This window comes from Apium graveolens, chromosome 10 (genome assembly GCF_009905375.1).
Source record: "Apium graveolens cultivar Ventura chromosome 10, ASM990537v1, whole genome shotgun sequence".
In the NCBI taxonomy this organism is placed as follows: Eukaryota; Viridiplantae; Streptophyta; class Magnoliopsida; order Apiales; family Apiaceae; genus Apium; species Apium graveolens.
In genome coordinates this window covers 96150201-96169845 of record NC_133656.1, presented here as the reverse complement: position 1 = coordinate 96169845, position 19645 = coordinate 96150201, and the positions used below count along the sequence as shown (strand labels likewise).

The window sequence follows — 19645 nt, the reverse complement described above, 5'->3', positions numbered from 1 at the left end:
TAATATTCTTTATTTTATTAAAGAATAATGTTTCGATAATCAAACTTATTTTCGATTATTCAAATAAAGATCGTACTTTCGTATAAGTATATCCTTGGTTATTTATTATTCATTTTAAGTATGAGTTTTAAAACTTCTACTTCAATTATTTTTATAAAGATTATCCTTTATGGGAATATTATTTAAGTAATAATATTCAGATATTTTCTCCAACATATCGGGACTGATTTATTTTACTAAATCAGCGTTACTCTAAACATTCTTTAAAATGTTTTCGAGTCTTCAAAATGATTTTAAAAGTTAGAGCGGATCCCAAAACTCATTTTTATATTTAAGATCTTCCTTTTTGAAGGGGACTTGAATACTCGCTCAAAAATCTAAAGGATCCGGCTCTGTGGTGTATTTTATATTCGCAACGAGGTTGCTGTTTTGATAAATAAATTGATTACTTACCCAACGTTCGGGAAGTGAGTCCATCTATTTGAGTCGGCATAAGCAACATGGGCTCAGTGGGCGTCCATGAAAGTGTAAGTGGCTCAGTGGGAGTCCATCAAATGCGTAAGTGGCTGGGTGGCAGTCCAGCATAAGGTCCTAATGCGGCCAGGGTGATGACCGGTGGGGGTTTCATCCATCTACTAGTAGAAAAGGTTACTTATTGGTATCTTTGCCTGATCAATAAGATATCAGGTTTATGCCAAGGTTTCCTCATTTCCAAATTCATTGGATATTGCAACTCTGTTTATAATTTTCATAACAGAGGTTTTCAAGGAGTGTATGAAATGTATATATATATATAGGTGTATATATATATCGGGACTTAATGAAGTATCTTGTAACTTCATTATTTATAATGATAATTCAAAGATTGAATCTATCCAAGTCTTTTCTTGTAGTCTCATCTATGTGATGAACTTTTAAAACTGATTATATCTTGAACGGTGGTAGTTCAAGTAGTATTGGGAAAAGATATAAGTATATTGGAGTATCTTGTAACTTCATCTTTTAAACTTATATCTAGTAAATGATTATCTTATGCATGTCAAAGATTTTCAGAAAAACATTGAGACAAGGTTAGATATATGAGATCACCCTGCAACGATATTTTTATATAATTATAAACTGGAACTCTGTGTATATTATACATGTCAGAGGATTTCAAAGATTGTGAAAAGTATATATATATATATATACTGAATATTTTGCGAATTGGTCGCATTAAGATAACAAACTTGGTTCATTTCTTTTTGACCAAGACTTTCATGAGTACTATGAGGATGCTCACATATTGTAAATCATTATACATATTATTTTGGTGGGCTTGTTGCTCACCCTTGCTTTCTTCTTTCATCACACAATAATAGATAGAAAAGATGAACATGACCAAGCTTCCAATTCGCAAGCGGTTAGGAAACGTTCCGCAGTTTTCTGGAAGCGTTGATGCCGCTATAGCTGAGGTAGAAATTACCAATAGGCTAGGCTTTCAACTTCTGATGTACCAGACTTATGTATCTATATGAATTGTAATAATGGCAAAGAAATGTAAATTTATTCAGAAACCCTTTTAAGGTGTAACGGTTTATAATTGTGAAATAAAATGACTTGTGTTATTTTTGGTATTCATCTCTGAGACTATAAATTGTGGTGTGTGTGTGTGTGTGTGTGTGTATTGTGGGGTCACAGTACTCAGTAGTTGGTTGACTATTAAGATTAAGTATTGATAAGGGAAATGGAACTCGTGACAACCCGAATCCCCGACCCCGGATTTGGGGGTGTTACATAGGACATATCTCTTTCAATCTCCCACTTGTACTAAAGCCAATCACTCTGTTATCTAATACCCATCTTGTCTTTATGACGATCAAAGTGACTCTGAGAAAGTGGCTTTGTGAGTGGGTCTGCTACGTTGTTATGTGTGTCAACTCTCTCGACGTTGACATCTCCTCTATTTTCAACTCAGATTCACCACCAAAAACAAGAAAAATGTCCTGAGTCCTTCGCAAGTACTTAAGGATGTTTTTCACTACTTTCCAGTGGTCTTCACCTGGATTGGACTGATATCTGCTCGTCACACTAATTTAATAAGCAACATCAGGCCTTGTACACAACATCGGGTACATGATAGATCCTATTGCTGAAGCATAAGGAATCTTACTCATACGCTCTTTTTCCTCAGGTGTCTTAGGAGACATTTTTTCGGAAAGGGACACTCCATGGCTCATCGGTATGAGACCTCTTTTGGAGTTTTCCATGCTAAACCTTTTAAGCACTTTCTGGATGTATGTACCCTGGGTAAGACCTATCATTCTTCTAGATCTATCTCTATAGATCTTCATACCGAGAATGTAGGATGCTTCTCCTAAGTCCTTCATGGTGAAGTTCTTTGATAGCCATACTTTGACTGATTGTAGCATCGGTATATCATTTCCTATAAGAAGTATGTCATCCACATATAATACAAGAAATGTTACCGCACTCCCACTAACCTTCTTGTAGACACATGGTTCATCTATGTTTTTGATAAAACCAAACTCTTTGATTGTCTCATCAAAATGGATGTTCCATCTACGAGAAGCTTGCCTTAAACCATATATGGTTCGCAACAGCTTACACACTAGGTGTTCATTTCCCTTGGAAAGAAAACCCTCTGGCTGTGTCATATACACTTCCTCCTCAAGTTCCCCATTGAGGAAGGCCATTTTCACGTCCATTTGCCAGATCTCATAGTCGTAGTAAGCAGCAATCGCAAGCAAAATCCGAATTGATTTTAACAGGGCTACAGGCGAAAAAGTTTCATCAAAGTCAATCCCTTGCCTTTGTTTGAATCCTTTTGCCACGAGACTGGCCTTATAGGTCTCCACCTGGCCATCTGCTCCAATCTTTCTTTTGTATACCCACTTGCACCCAATAGGATTGACACCTTCAGGCGCCTCAATCAGAGTCCATACTTGGTTGGTATACATAGATTCCATTTCGGATTTCATGGCACTATGCCATTTCTCTGAGTCAACACTACTCATAGCCTCATTATAGGTCACAGGGTCGTCATCATCAAAGATTGACAACTCATTGTCATTCTCAATGACAAGGCCATAATACCTCTCAGGTTGGCGAGACACTCTTCCTGTCCTACGAATGGGCTGTTCCACAGAAGGTTGTTCAGTTTGAACAGGTGTTTCCACTTGATCCGTAGTAGTTTGTGCTTCTTGAACTTCATCAAGTTCAATTTTACTCCCACTGTTTCCTTCAAGGATAAACTCCTTTTCCAAGAAGGTAGCATGTCTGGAGACAAACACCCGATGATCGGTGTAAAAGTAATACCCCAAAGTCTCTTTAGGATATCCCACAAAATTACATTTTACGGATCGAGATTCCAGCTTATCTGGGTCAACTTTCTTGACATAAGCCGGACATCCCCAAATCTTAACGTGTTTAAGACTCAGTTTCCTTTCTTTCCATATCTCATTTGGTGTTTGAGGAACAAATTTGGAAGGCACCTTATTCAGTAAATATGCCGAGGTTTCGAATGCATAACCCCATAGGAATACTGGAAGATTCGCATAACTCATCATGAACCGAACCATGTCTAACAAAGTTCGATTTCTCCTTTCAGATACCCCATTCAACTGTGGAGTATATGGAGGAGTCCACTGGGAGACTATACCATTTTCTTTGAGATAATCTAGAAACTCTCCATTCAAGTATTCACCACCTCGATCTGATCGAAGAGTTATAATACTGTGTTTGGTTTGTTTCTCCACTTCATGTTTATATTCTTTGAACTTTTCAAAGGCTTCAGACTTGTGTTTCATCAAATACACATATCCGAATCTAGATCTATCATCTATGAAAGTAATGAAGTACGAAAATCCACCCATGGCTTGCGTAGACATTGGTCGACATACATCTGTGTGTACCAATCCTAGCAAATCTGCAGTCCTCTTTCCATGTCCACTAAATGGAGATTTGGTCATTTTACCCAATAGACAAGACTCGCATGTAGGATATGATTCAAAATCAAAGGGGTCAAGTAACCCTTCCTTATGGAATGTCCGCAGTCTATTTTCACTAATATGACCTAGCCTACAGTGCCATAAATAGGTCAGATTTTTATCATCTCATTTTCTTTTATTAGTTTGTTCAATCTGAAGTAAATCATGCTCTACGTCACATACATACAGACCATTATTTAAAATGCCACGTCCAAAAAGAACAATATCTCTAAGGATAGAACATTCATTATTCTTAATAATAAATGAAAAACCATCCACATCCAACATAGGAATAAAAATAATATTCCTCACAATAGAGGGAATGTAATAACAATTATTCAAAATAATAGTCTTGCCCGTAGGCATATGTAAACTAAATGATCCTACAGAGATGGCCGCAACCCTTGCTCCATTGCCCATACGTAGAATCACCTCATCTTTTTCAAGAGTCCTACATCCCTTTAGTCCTTGCAACGAATTGCAAATATGAGAACCACAGGCGGTATCTAATACCCAAGTAGAAATTTGACCTAGTGACATATTAACTTCGATCATGAACATGCCTGAATCAGAAGCGGTAGTCTTACTACCCTTCTTCTTCTTTAATTCTGCAAGGTAAACCTTGCAGTTCCTCTTCCAGTGCCCCAACTTGTTACAGTGAAAACAAACAGCTAAATTAGGACCAGTCAACTTGTGAGCATCTAGTATGCTCCGGAGTGATAGTGCAGAAGATATGACGAATATACTAAATCTGTAAATGATAAACACATAACAACACTTAGCAAATATTCAATTTCATTTCAAAATACTATATGAATCGGGTCTTTATTCATAAGTGTCTCCAACTAGTTTATCTAATTTATTCAACCCCCTAAGTGAAAATTAAGCATTCATAATGCTAGTGGGAATAGGGATCCTAATTCCATCACACAATATCGGTTGTGGCACGAAACGTCATATGATGTTCAATAGGCAGACAACTATTGTCAATTACATCTTATGTTATTCCCTAATATAAGTTTAGCCTCTTGAATAATTGAGTCACGGCTGTGGCACGACAAACTCAATATTCTAAGTCAAGTATAACCCAACATTTCATACAATTGAATCAGTCTCCAACGGCCCATGGCTGTAGCACGTACCGACCTTTAGATTCTAATTCAATGTACACATCTCTATGTAATAGACAAATATTTATTATTTCGAAATCAAAGCCCTCGGTTGTAGCACGAACCGACAATGATTTAAAAACAAGAACCACTTTCTACCATGTTGGAAGGCTATGACCGACACAAGCCCGTTGTGTCATTGGCCAATTACTATTTGATATTATTTAATTTTAGAGGGATTGTATTACGTTACAATCATAATCTTATTATAAAGAGATTCTTCCTTTTAAATTAAATATTTCAAATCAATAATCGATAATCACATGATTCCCAGATCGGGTGGAGCATTGTCAAGAGGCGTCACTTAATAACCCTTTCTTACAGATAGAAATCTGTTGTTGACAGAATCATCCTTTCTCTCAATATTGAAAATTTATATTCAATTACGTGTTTCATAAACACAAGAATCTCATGATCGTATTCATAATATTTATTGTTAAGGCAAGAAACGATTCCTATTCTAGATTTTCTAGAGCACGCCTTATATTGATTTAAGTTCACCTAAATCTATCATCGCATGGTAAACATATGCATATATCTCATATATAAAATTAAATAAACAAGTAAATGTAAAGTGCAATAAAGTAAATGTGTTTGGTTATGGCCCCATCCTATGTGATCTTTATCAAGCGCATGATAAAGATCAAGGTCAATCTAATATGGTGATGGAAATAAATACAACTACTTATTACATAAGTCTTCTTCTTTGTATCACCTCCATTGGATAACCTTCTTGAGTCTTCAATTACATTACATGATTAAAAGTAAAACTAATCTAATGAACTTACAAGAATAACTCGAGTTACATTCGAGATTTATGATTACAAAGATTGACGACATGCAAGTTGTATTTAAAACCAAAACCAAAACCAAAACCATTACACTAAGGTCGAAAGACCATAACCATCCACATAATCTGATCTTAACATATCATATTATCCATGATCTAATCATAAAAAGAAAATATGACAAAAATCAGAAAAATCAGAATCAAATCAGAAAAACAAGAATCAATGTTTACGGGCAGTAAACGACGTCAAACTCCTTACAGACGAGTCGTTGATAGCGTTAGCTATCAGTTTTGTTCAGACGCTCGTTTACCTATGGAATAGGGTATTCGTTTGCGTAAATCGGACACCAGACCCAGATTTCAGCAAATCTGCAGCAGCCAATTCAGAACCGTATCTAATATGATTCTCATAATTAGAACAAACATAAATCATGTATATATCAGTATATATACAGATTACATAATCATTTATGATTATACAACTCACATGAATATCATATATTCAAAACCATACATATATAAGCATATTATATCAACATCAAATCATGACGAATCACGTACATGCTCATATATCGAAAACAGTTAAACACATAAACGAATTAAAAACCTTTCGCAAGTAGCTCTGATGCCATTGAAGGGTTTTAGCACATAAACGCAGCGAAAACGTAAATTTAAATCTTAAAAAAAAAAACGAAACCCTCCACAGGATCCATGCGAAAAATAATATTTAATTCGTAGTTCAGTATGTTTACCTTAAGAAGCTTTACGTTAATTGAAAGATGGAGGTCTTTAATGGCGATCCAAAAATGATGAACGGAGATCCTTAGCAACTGCTCCTCAAGTGTGAAGCACTCCACCGGCATCCACCAAGAAAACGATGTAATGGAGAAGGAGGAGGTGGAGAGAATTAGGGTTTTGTAAAATTTTTAGGTTGAGACAAAAATAGGGTTTATAATAGTATATTTATAGACAAAATTTCAGCTGAAAATTTTCCCATAAAATATTATTATTATTAACCCTTTATTATTCTCATTAATAATTAAAACACCTTTTAATTATTAATCCTTTTTCTAAACACTTTAGAAATAATTTTCTTTCTTGATTTAATTTCCAAAAATTAAATTCTTAATTAATAATATTAAGAACCTTTTCTTAATTAATTTATAATCAATTAAATCTCATTTAATCAATTATTAAATTTGTCAATTAATTATTTATTTCATAAATAAATAATTATCAGCCATTATTAATTAATTCCTCCACCATTAAATCATTCTTTTTTTATGGTGTGACCATGTAGGTTCAATATTAAGCCGGTAGTAGAAATAAATAATAATAAAACTATTTTATCATTATTTATATAAATTCTCTAATTCATTAAATATAATTAATTAATTAATCATATTTATTCTACATCGTGAGGGACACTTCTCAGCATATCGCGACTATCCGGATAATACGAATTCACTGCTTAGAATACCAAGAACCTATTCAGTGAGTAGTTACCGTACAATTAATTCATTCTACCCTGCAATGTCACGATTAAATATAAGGCATGGAACTTGTGTCAATCCTATCTTGTTTAATCACTTGCTTTCCCATTCACTATGCTTAGTTCTATTTAATGTAAATTAAAAACTCCTTTCTAATTTCATTCACTCTGGCCAGAGATTCCTGAACTAACCTAAGTGGATCAGCATTGAACATTCTCTTCCTACACTGGAAGGGGTAGATCCTTTATTGATCATACACTATCTTCGTGTACAAATTCCTATACACAATAGAGACCTTATAATTGTCCCTTGAGACTGAGAACTAAACCAAGGCATAGTTCAGTGTACACAAGATGACTATGATGACCTCAAGTCTAAGGATACTTGTACAACTATCACTATGTGAACAACTGCTGACACGTGAGTGAACTCCATCAGTTGTTCAGCTGTGTGAGTCATGTTCAGTGAACTTATTCTATAATAAGCACCTACATACTAGCTATAGTGTCACCACACAAATGTCTATGAGAACAGACATCCTTCATAATGAAGCAAGCATAGTATGTACCGATCTTTGCGGATTATTAATTACCAGTTAGTAATCGTACGACCAGGAACTATTTAAGTTTAGAGTTATCATCTTTTAGGTCTCATTATTATGATCTCATCACAATCCATAAAAAGCTTTACTCTAAACTGTGGTATATCTTATTTAAACATTTAAATAGATAGAGCCCGCAATAAAAACAAAACAAGTCTTTTATTAATATCAATGAAATTAAAAGAAATTACATAAAAGTTATTCCTAAATCCTCATACATGATTGGACTTAGGACATATCTCTTTCAGGTATTAGTGATCTTGCTAGAGTATTGGTTGAAACGAAAAAAATCATTGTTATTCTTTGGGGTATCGACTAGTGTAGCTATCATTGGTTTTGCCAGTTGCAACCGCGTCAGTTGAGAGATGTTTGTCTTCAATGAAGCTTGTGAAGTCAGATTTGCGCAATCGAATTGGTGATGCTTTTCTAAATGATTGTCTTATTTCAACTATAGAAAAGGAATCCCTTTCTAGAGTAACAAATAAAGTGTAATAGAACGATTTCAGAAAATGAAAACTCGAAGGGAGCAATTTTATGTTGTACGTTATTTCTCGTTTTCTCTATAATATTACCCATCTTTTATTAGTTCTTTTATTATTTATATATTGTGCCCCTACTAAACTTTAATCCTGGGTCCGCCCCTGCACTTGTCTATAATATTACCCATCTTTTATTAGTTCTTTTATTATTTATATATTGTGCCCCTACTAAACTTTAATCCGGGGTCCGCCCCTGCACTTGTGTATACCAACATTCTAACATCGCTTTCTTATATTTGTGCTGTTGTCTTGCACTAAAAGAGACAATGATTGGATACCGTTGTCTAATATGCGTATCAAGTGTGCCTTAATATTCAACGGTATTGAGGGATATCAAGGGATATCAGACAATGGTTAAAAACCGTCATGTCACCCTATTTTCGTCGTAGTGATGACTATGTTGTTTGATAATAATGATGATGAGAAGGTGTGCTGTGGTTCCAGTCTGGTAATATGGAATCCTCGAATTGAGCTCACATGGAAGCAAAAATTCCCTGTATGTGGAGGAAATGAAAGTTCATGCAAATGTGAATGGATAAAAGCTGAAAATAGTGAGAACTTATTATGTTTTGAATTAAATACCAACATTGATGATGCCGAGTTGGACTAAACCAACTGTAAACACGATTAAAGTCAATGTTGATGTTGCCCTTAGTGGATAATTGGATGTTGCAGCTGCCATGGTTATTAAATTTGCTCACTGATTTTAAACTCCGTCTTTGGTCTACTGATTCAACACTGCAAATATTTACTTTCTATTTTGAAAAATGTCAAGTTAATTGTTTTTTTACTTTCAGTCTTAAATTTTTTTTTATCTTTTTAAATATATATTTAATATTATGATTAACAACTTTCTAAACTTTTTTTAAAAAATAAAATTCTAAATCTGTAATCTAAACACTTTGAACAATTCTTTTTTGAAAAAGAGGGTAGGTGGGTGGTAAATTCAAAACCTTTAGTTTGGAGCGGGATTTCTAGGGGAAAGATTGGGGACTTACGATAATTACTTTTGGCCGATAATTTTTTACGGAATAGGTAAGTCCCATGTGAAAAAAATCATGGGCGGAGTTATTGTGTCGCTTACTTTTACTTACTTTTATATATCATTGTTTATCATTTTTTATTTAGGACAAACATATCTGTGCACACACAAGCCGAACGTTTTTTTAGGAAACAACCTCTTCATTCTTTGGAATGAGGGTAAGACTCCGTACGATATACCCTCCCCAGACACTGTCATAGGCGGTATTATTGTGTACGACGATGATGATGAGGGTATCAAGATAATAAGAAAACTAGTATATAACACGTGCGATGCACATTTATTTTTATCATTATATATTGTAAAATATAATTTTAATATATTGTTGTTGGAATTCGAACCTTATACCCCTAATATAATAATTTTACAATGCACAACAGTTAATTTTATCATTATTTATTATAAATGATAATTTTAATATATTGCTGATAAGATTCGAACTTATCCTTCTTGTATAATAATTTTTAAGATTATATCTGACAGTTATTATTAGTTTGATATCAGGCTCTCCATCGTAGATAATATAGATGTTAAACATTTTTGATTTTGAAATTAGATATTTCAAAAGATTTTCGACTGATCTTGAAAATCAGAAGGAGTACGTGTACACGACATATCCTCTGTTGAAGTTACATCGGTCTTGCACACTTCTACTCACTCGCTATCGGCTCAATGGAAAATCAATCAGGTTTGTATCTTCACCATCATTTGTTTTTATTTGTTTTTTTTTTAAATCTTATTCCCTATATATCTTTATTATGTGCATGCATGTTATACGTATGCGTGTCAATATATATGTCTATGCTTTGTCTAGTTTTTTCATTTTTTTAGGGCTATTCGTTACTAATCTGTAGTTATGATCTAATTGATTGAAAACGTTTTTAGGTTTTTAAGCCCTGTTTCTTGGGCACCAAATTTTGTTTAGCAAAAAATTTAGTAGGCAGGCAAAGAGTGTCAAGGTTTAGTCGGCTAATAAGTCTTAGTCTCTAAGGAGTATTCGTGATCTTGAATTAGTTGGTGTTTGTTAGCATGATTATATGTAGTGTTGAACTAGTCTCTCCGAGTGTTTGATATATTTCGAAATTAGTGGGGCACACGTTTCCTGGGCCCCTTGCTAGATCCGCATCTAAATGTGGATTTTATTCAATAAACGAGTCATTTCATACATGTTCTTTTCATTTTATCTTTACATCCTTGCTTGTTTGCATTTAACAAAGAGTTTAAAATATATTATCAGAAAGTATTACAAACGGGGCTTTGTAATTTAAAATTATATTGGGTGTTGGCCCTTTTTGGCTCAATTTGGAACAAAATATATAGTACAAATATATTAAAGAGTTGCATGATGTGAGTGATGATTACTTGATTCTAATTCCAGTGATAGTTTCTGTTTGTCCTCATTGTAAGTTTTATAGTTTAACAATTATTTTTTTAACATAAGCTTGTTTATTTATCTGTCCTTCCTTGTTTCCAATTTGATTGTTGTAAATACAAAAGAATTACAAAAAAATATACCACTATTGTGGATTCAACTTGGGGTAGAATTTAGAAGTCCTTTAATAAACATTGCAGATTTACATCATTACTATGTTCTGAGAACGTCAAATGCAAACTCTGAACTAAGGCTTAAGTTTCTAACATTTCATATAATCCAAAAATCTTCAATTAATGTAACGATATCTAAAACACGCCCATCTCCTGAAGAAAGAAGATTCTCCCATCAGGTTCGCCATCCTATTGTATCATTTAACCAAATCTTACAAATGCATATAAATAAAGTGTGGCCTTTTTCCTGATTAACAATATAGAAGAATGTCAACATATTGTTTATAATAGTATCCCAAATGCTGACATGCAACCGTAAACCGGTGTAATGGGCATCTTCTCTCCCAGTACTTGGATTTTTCAATAATCATACTTAATAAGTTATCATCTTATATATGTAATCTTCTTGTTTCTTTGTTATATTGTGAAGGATCCTTGAACAATGTGAATCACAATGTCGCAAATCTTAAAGAGCCACTTCTGGATCATGGCTATAATAAAGATACTGCCAGAGGGTGTGATACTGTGACTCCTTACCAAAATGCCGGTCTCTTCCGGACTCTCTTTTTCTCTTGGCTAACTCCTTTACTTGCATTAGCTGTTGAGAAAAAAACCTTAGAGCTTGATGATATCCCACAACTAGGCCCTTTTAATAGTGTTTTTGGAGCATTCCCATTGTTCCGAACCACACTTCTTAACTCGTCATCACAAGTTAACCATAATGCAAATGTGGGTGGTTTTAATAGTAATGTTACTACCGAGCTTGGGCTTGCGAAGGCGTATTTCTTGTTGGCTTGGAAGGAAATTATCTGGACAGCTCTCCAGGCCATAATTTACATACTAGCTCGTTCTATTTGTCCTTATTTTATTGATAGCTTTGTTGAATGCCTTTATGGCAGAGAAGTATTTAAAAATCAGGGCTATATTCTTGCTTTGACCTTTTGTGCTGCGACTTTTTTAGAGGATTTTATACAGAGACACTGGATTTTTAAGACGCAACAAATTGGAATTAGGCTTTGAGGAGTGACAACCGTAATGCTCTACAACAAGAGCTTGAGACTTCCTCCTAGGTCATCACAATTGCAAGCCAACCAGGGTAGCGGTGGCAGTGGAGGAGAACTTATCAATGCTGTGGCTGTTGATGTTGAGGCAATCAAAGGTTTCATTGTGTACATGCATGATACATGGTTAATATTTTTCAAATTGGTTTAGCTTTGCTAGTATTGTACATGAAGTTGGGACTTCTCGCCTCTGTTGGTGCTTTTGTAGTAACATTGATTTTCATGGCAGTGAACTCTCTATTTATGACATGGCAGGAGAAAATTCAAAAAAGACTAATGGGATCCAAGGATAATAGAATGAAGCTGACTATCGAGACTTTAAGAAATATGAGAGTTCTTACGTTCCAAGGATGGGAAATAAGTTTTATGGCTAAGATTTTTCAACTCAGAAACGTAGAGATTCAATGGTTGAAGAAATATCTATATAGTTCAGTAGTGATAGATTTTTTCTATGGGATAGGTCCAACTTTAGTGGCTTTGTTCACTTTCGGTTCTTGCATATATATGGGAATTCCACTTGAAATGGGGCAAATTTTGTCTGCACTTGCTACCTTTCGGATTTAAGGGCCAATCTTCCTCCTCCCAGATACATTATCCTTGCTAGTCCAAGCCAAGGTTTCCCTTGGAAGAATCGCCTCTTTTCTTTCCCTTGAGGAGCTCCAAGATAATGGTTTAGAGAAACTTCCAGTGGGTAGTTCTGATACAGCAGTTGAGATAATTAATGGGAACTTCACTTGGGATAACAAATCTTTTTCTAATACAGCAACATTAAAAGATCTAAACTTCAAGGTGTCTCATGGTATGAAGGTCGGCATATGTGGTACAGTTGGTTCTGGAAAGTCAAGTTTACTTTCTTGCATTCTGGGTGAAATGCCTAGGATCTCAGGGGAAGTTAAGCTTTGTGGGACAAAGGCTTATGTTGCTCAGACACCATGGATACGTAGTGGTACGGTTCAAGAAAACATACTGTTTGGGAAGGATATGGACAGACAAAGATATGATCAAGTTCTGGAAGCATGTTGTCTTAAAAAGGACTTGGAGATCCTTTCATTTGGTGATCAAACTTTAATCGGTGAGAAGGGTATCAATTTAAGTGGCGGACAGAAGCAAAGAATACAAATTGCTCGCGCCCTCTACCATGACGTGGATATCTATCTATTTGATGATCCATTTAGTGCTGTGGATGCCCATACCAGTTCTCACTTATTCAAGGTAAAATTTTCATATTATTTTCTCGTACTGCATGCACATTGGTAAATTTCTAATTTGGAAATACCGCTTTCTAATTTTTATATATTTTGGATAACAGGAAGTTTTGCTTGGCTTTCTGAGTGGGAAAACTGTTATTTATGTTACTCATCAAGTTGAGTTCTTGAATGCCGCTGATGTAGTTGTGGTGAGTTCACTAACAAACTCTCGCTGTCTTAATTTCATTACTACACAGGCTTTTAATTTTTAATAATTCCCTACTACATCACAGAAGCTCTGAAGCCTGAACTCTGAAGGTAACAATATTTTGTGTTAATGAATTCTCTCTAAATCTGAATTGTCAGTGGAATAATATTCTAAAAAAAACACATTAGGTTAATAATACCGAGGAAGGATCAAACCAAAGTTATATTAACACAACAATACAAATTATTAAACAATTCAGAAAAATATGGAGCATAAGTTCATGTAGAATAGATAAACATTAGCATATACAAGATCAGGCTTGGGCATAGCATCAAATCAGAGCAATACCAAAATATATTTATTATTTGTTTGTTTACATTGAGAATGATTTTACAGAACTTTCTGGTCTAGTGTGAATTTAAATGGCAACTACACTAAAAGAAAGGTACTACTTCTATAAATCATTTACTTTTATTGTTATATATTTATTTTCTTTTAATATTAGAGAAGCTATAGAAAACTAGATAAATAAGCTGAATAAGCTTTGAGAGACACCACGCAACCTCCCTCATCTTCTCCTTTATATATTTGAAATATACTCTGATTGATGGCTTAATCTAGGGACTGTCAAATTCCCTAACTATCTGATATGTTCCGTCTACCTTGAATTTCTTGCAAGGTCATGAAAAGTGGAAGGACTGTGCAAGTTGGGAAGTATGATGACATTCTTGTTCCAGGTTCCGAGTTTATACAACTTGTAGGTGCACAAAATGCCTCTGTATCGTCCACACTTGATTCCAACAGGACAGCACCTGATTCTGCAGACCACACAAACACTTTTATCAGTAAAGAAAATGTGAATGGAAAATTAGATGAAGAGGGGGGAGCTGTTAGTTTAGCACCTGCAGCACAGCTCATAAAAGAAGAAGAAAGAGGGAGTGGTAGAGTTGGGTTCTCAGTCCACTGGAGATACATTACAACTGCCTATGGATGAGCTCTTGTGTTTCTTGTGATTTTGGCCTCGATCATATTACAAAGTCTTCAGTTAGGGAGCACTTACTGGTTGGCATGGGCAACACCGTCATCAAAGGATCTAAAGCCTGTTGTCAGTGGATCTACTTTAATGACTATCTATGCATCCTTGGCACTAGCCATATGTTTCTGCACCCTTGTTGTAGACTCGCTAGTCATAGCCACAGGCTATAAGACTGCAACCATACTTTTTAGAAAAATGATGGATACCATTTTCCGTGCTCCTATGTCCTTTTTTGATGCTACACCTGCCGGGAGAATCCTCAACCGAGTAAGTGATCATTCCTCAACTTATATTGTTCTGTACACAAGTTACTTAAAAATTACAAAAATTGTATTAGGACATGAGTCCTCGTGTTCGACGTGGTATGCATCAGACTTAAACATAGATGATACTCCCTCTGTCTCTTTTTGGTCGTCACTTTTGAAAAAAAATTTGTCCATAAATAGTTGTCCTTCTCTTATTCCAACACAATTTTTAAAGGTATTTCCAAGGATACCCTTATACTACTATTTTCAATGTTTGACTAATTTACATATACTAACAACTCATCTTTATTTGATACAATTATTAAGGGTAAATAAGTTAATAAAGAATCCAACTGACTTTTTGCTAAGATGTGTGTTTTTTCCAAATGTGACAACTAAAAAGGGACAAAGGGAGTACTTTCTTATGTTTGTATGAAATGACATGAAATGAAGATATTTTAGGCAACGACGTAGGTATGTGGAAGACTTATATAGAGATAATAATTCCGTATGTTGGTATCAAATGACATAAAATGAAGATATTGTGGGCAATGTGTATCACATTAGCGTACTTGGCTTAATCTTATTATTGTACTGACTACTTCAATCCATATCCTAACATAGTGTTCAACCGATCAAAGTGTTTTGGAGACAAGGATTCCTTCCCTGCTTAAGTCACTTATTTGCGACACTATAGAACTTGTGGGAGTTATTTCTGTGATGTCTACTGTAGCTTGGGAAGTTTTGGTCATATTCATCCCCTTGATTTTCGCCTCAATTCGGTATCAGGTATTGCTTTAAACTTTAAAGGATATGATCCAATTTGTCAAATTACGCTTTTGCCAACTTTATACATTGTAAGATATATTAGCTACTGCAGTTTTATTACAACTTTCTAAGCAGTAACCTGTTAAATAGAACAAAGATATTGTGATTCATGAGGTTCAATAATTCAATTAGCAGAAAGCAAAGAATAGGTCATGTATATGTGAAGTGGTAGAAATTTGAAGGGGTGGAGTGGGTTATGCACAAGTAGTTTAGCAAATATTATGTTTCACTAAGTTCAGATAAAACAGTGGACTTTAAGTTGAGATAAGCATTTTATCATAGTTTATTGAAAAGAGAAAGCGTTTTTTGAGGGAAATTAGGTTACACCCCAGTAGGATTTATATATAAAAAAGCGCATGAAAAATACTGGTTTTAATATCAAACCTCTCCAAAAACCTTAATTTTTTTTCTACCTCAAACATGCACATATGAAAAATATTACCAAACAGTTATATGATTTTCGCATTAATACTTATTTCACTAGCACTTTTTTCAACAGCACGACCAATCATAAACAGAGTCTTAGTTACTAACTCTTAAATTGGTCTCTTTCACATTTAAACATTAATTGTTAGGTCAGGTCCCACATCTTATTTAACTCCGATGCATCATAGTGGTAAATATATTTCAGACCATATTCTGAGACGTTAATCATCCATCATATGCAGCAATACTATATACCTGCATCAAGAGAACTGTCACGATTGTGTCGGGTATGCGAAGCTCCAGTTATTCAATATTTTTCAGAAACTATTTCGGGAATAACAACTATTAGAAGCTTCAATCAAGAGTCAAGATTTCAGACAAAATATATGGAGATAGTGGATTCATATTCTCGCCCTGAGTTCCAAGTTGCTGCTGCAATGAAGTGGCTAATGCTGCGGTTGATTGCATTCTCTTCTATTACATTTGCCTTCCTTTTGGTTCTCTCGATGTACTTCAGAAAAAGCATAGATCCTGGTCTGTTTTTTGTACTGTATCCTTCGGCTTTCGGTGTTTACCTTTGTAGTAAATGTATAACTCTTTTTTTTTTCCATGCACAGCAATTGCAGGGTTAGCTGTAACGTATGGACTCACCTTAAATAATAATCTATCTGGAGTAATATGGTGTTTATGCCATTGGGAAACCAAAATGATATCAGTTGAGAGAATTCTTCAATACATGACCATTCCCAGTGAAGCCCCTCTTATTGTACAAGAAAATAGGCCTGATATTTCTTGGCCATCAACAGGAGAAATTGATATTCATAATTTGCAGGTTCAGTATGCTCCACATTTGCCCATTATACTACAAGGTGTGACATGCACTTTTCCGGCAGGGATGAAAACTGGTATAGTTGGAAGAACGGGAAGTGGGAAATCAACTTTAGTACAAGCACTTTTCCGGGTCATTGAACCTAGAACTGGTTATATTGTAATAGATGGCGTTGATATCTCATCTATTGGTCTGCAAGATTTGAGGTCAAAGCTCAGTATTATTCCTCAGGATCCAACCATGTTTCAAGGAACCATACGAAGCAATTTAGATCCACTTGACCAGTACACAGATGTACAAATATGGGATGTGAGTGTCTGTGTGTGTCTTTTCCTTTCTGTTTATGATGAAATGATAACCCACACATGCTAACTCAAATATTTTACGATCTACTTATAGACGTTAGATAAATGTCAACTTGGAGACGAAGTCAGGAAGATGGAAAAGAAGCTGGATTCTAATGGTATGTCTATTTTCTCTGCAAATACATTTTTTCCTTATCCTATGTAGATGTGTTACATTCTTGGAGTCTACATTAATGTGCATGCCTATTTTACTACAACAATTCTTACAGTTCATGAGAACGGAGAAAATTGGAGCATGGGTCAAAGACAACTAGTTTGTCTGGGGAGAATACTACTCGAGAAAAGTAAGGTGTTGGTCCTTGATGAAGCAACCGCTTCAGTTGACACAAACACTGATAATCTTATTCAACAAACTCTCAAGGATCATTTTTCTGATTGTACCCTCATCACCATTGCACATCGTATCACTTCTGTTCTTGACAGCGACATGGTCTTGCTCAGTCGTGGTATAAATAATTATTTCTTTTACCACCTATACTTTTATAATTAGTCGGTAAAGCTTAATATTTCCTGCTATTTCTAGTATTCATGATTAATTCATTTGCAGGTCTCGTAAAGGAGTATGATTCTCCTTCAAAGTTATTGCAAAACAAGTCTTCTTCATTCTCAAAGCTTGTAGCAGAGTATACATCAAGATCCTCTAATTCAAATAAAGAATGGTAGTCAAACTCAAGAATAAAATTGGATTTTTTGAAGACTTTTGCGACTACATTGGTAATATAGGTAGTTATTGCACAATGTACATCCTGATGCCGACCACTACCAGGTTATTACCAGACCACAAATTGGAACTAGACCATTGTCAATTTAAAAAAAAATGATTTATTTGATATGATTGTCAGAAGGATGCTGCTATTTAAGGGACACAAATATGAGAATTAACAAGATCTTCCATAGAAACATTGCTGTGGTATTCATTTGAAATATTTTTTGCAAGCAGGCATCATGAATTTGTGAGTGAACAAGAGTTGAACCACTACCTTATCAACCCTTTTGTTAACTTTCATTTGATTTTTTTTAAATGAGTGTTGGACACAAGTCGTATCATTTATGGGATGATGCTGTACTGTGTACGAATAATTTATAAATTTAGTTTGAATATTTACCCATTCATCCTTGCTCTAAACTCACCGTTTTAAGCAAATTCAATACTAAACTAAAATGACCGTAGTTATTATTAAAACTAGCTTAAAACCCGTACACGAGTTTCGTTAATATTTATATTTTATATAATTTTATGATAATTCTAATATAAATAATTAAATACGTAAATTAATAACAATATAATTATAATTTGATTGTGTATAATTTTAAGTTAAATCATATTACGGTTGATAAGATTTGAACTATTAACCTTATTTATAAATAATAATTAAATGTTTGATGTTGGCCGGGATGTTGGGGGTTCGAATTTGTGAATTTGGTTAGTGTAATTTTTTTATAAATATTAATATAAACGTTTGTTGTTGGCAGGATTCGAACCTAGAAATTTATTTGTAATTTTATAAATAATAATATAAATGTTTGTTGTTGGCGGGATTCGAACCTGTAAACTTGATTGGTGTATTTTTTTAGTATTCGTATCTAACGATTATGATCATCTGGTTAAGAGATCTGACAGTCGTGATCGAAATGGATAACCAAAACCAGGATTAACTAAACTACAAATTATACCCTGTTCGGTTATTATAGTTTAGTATAGATTTGATATTAAAAAATGGATTTTAATATTAAAATTGGACTTTGCCTTCGATGCTAGTTCTCTTTTACAAATAAATATTTTCATATTTAATGAATTTTATCTCTTTTTCCTAAATTTAAATTTAAAGCAAATTAATAAAAAAATTCATTTATAATTATTTAATGACATGGTAAAGTCGTAAAATAGCTATAACTATTTTTAGTCATAAATATAATATCAATTATTCATTTATGTATTTATATATCAGATCAAATTTAACTATGCATTTGAGTAATTTTTTTATTTTGATATAATATCAACTATAATTATGCATTGGACTTGTGATTATGGAATATATTTTATCATTGTGACACTTTATTTTGTTTTATACTGAGAAATTAATCGATGAGATGGACTTTAATTTTGTTTGAATTCTACGGTTATTATCACCGTTTATTGATCGAAAAGATCCCGCCTCTTAATTAAAAGTTTTTTCAAGTGAAAGCTAGCATTCAAATTAAGTATTCACGAGGGACAATGTAACAACCCGCACTTCTGGATTATTATTTATAAAATTGAAACTAAAATGCAATACAATTTACTAATAAAAA

At 34.2% G+C, this 19645-nt stretch overlaps 2 pseudogenes; both read left to right on the top strand.

Moving 5' to 3' along the window:
* The window catches only part of LOC141690771 (uncharacterized), a 29294-nt pseudogene extending 17106 nt beyond the window's left edge, over nucleotides 1–12188 (top strand).
* LOC141692654 (ABC transporter C family member 3-like) lies at nucleotides 11846–18373 on the top strand (annotated as a pseudogene).
* Nucleotides 18374–19645: the final 1272 nt, after the last annotated feature.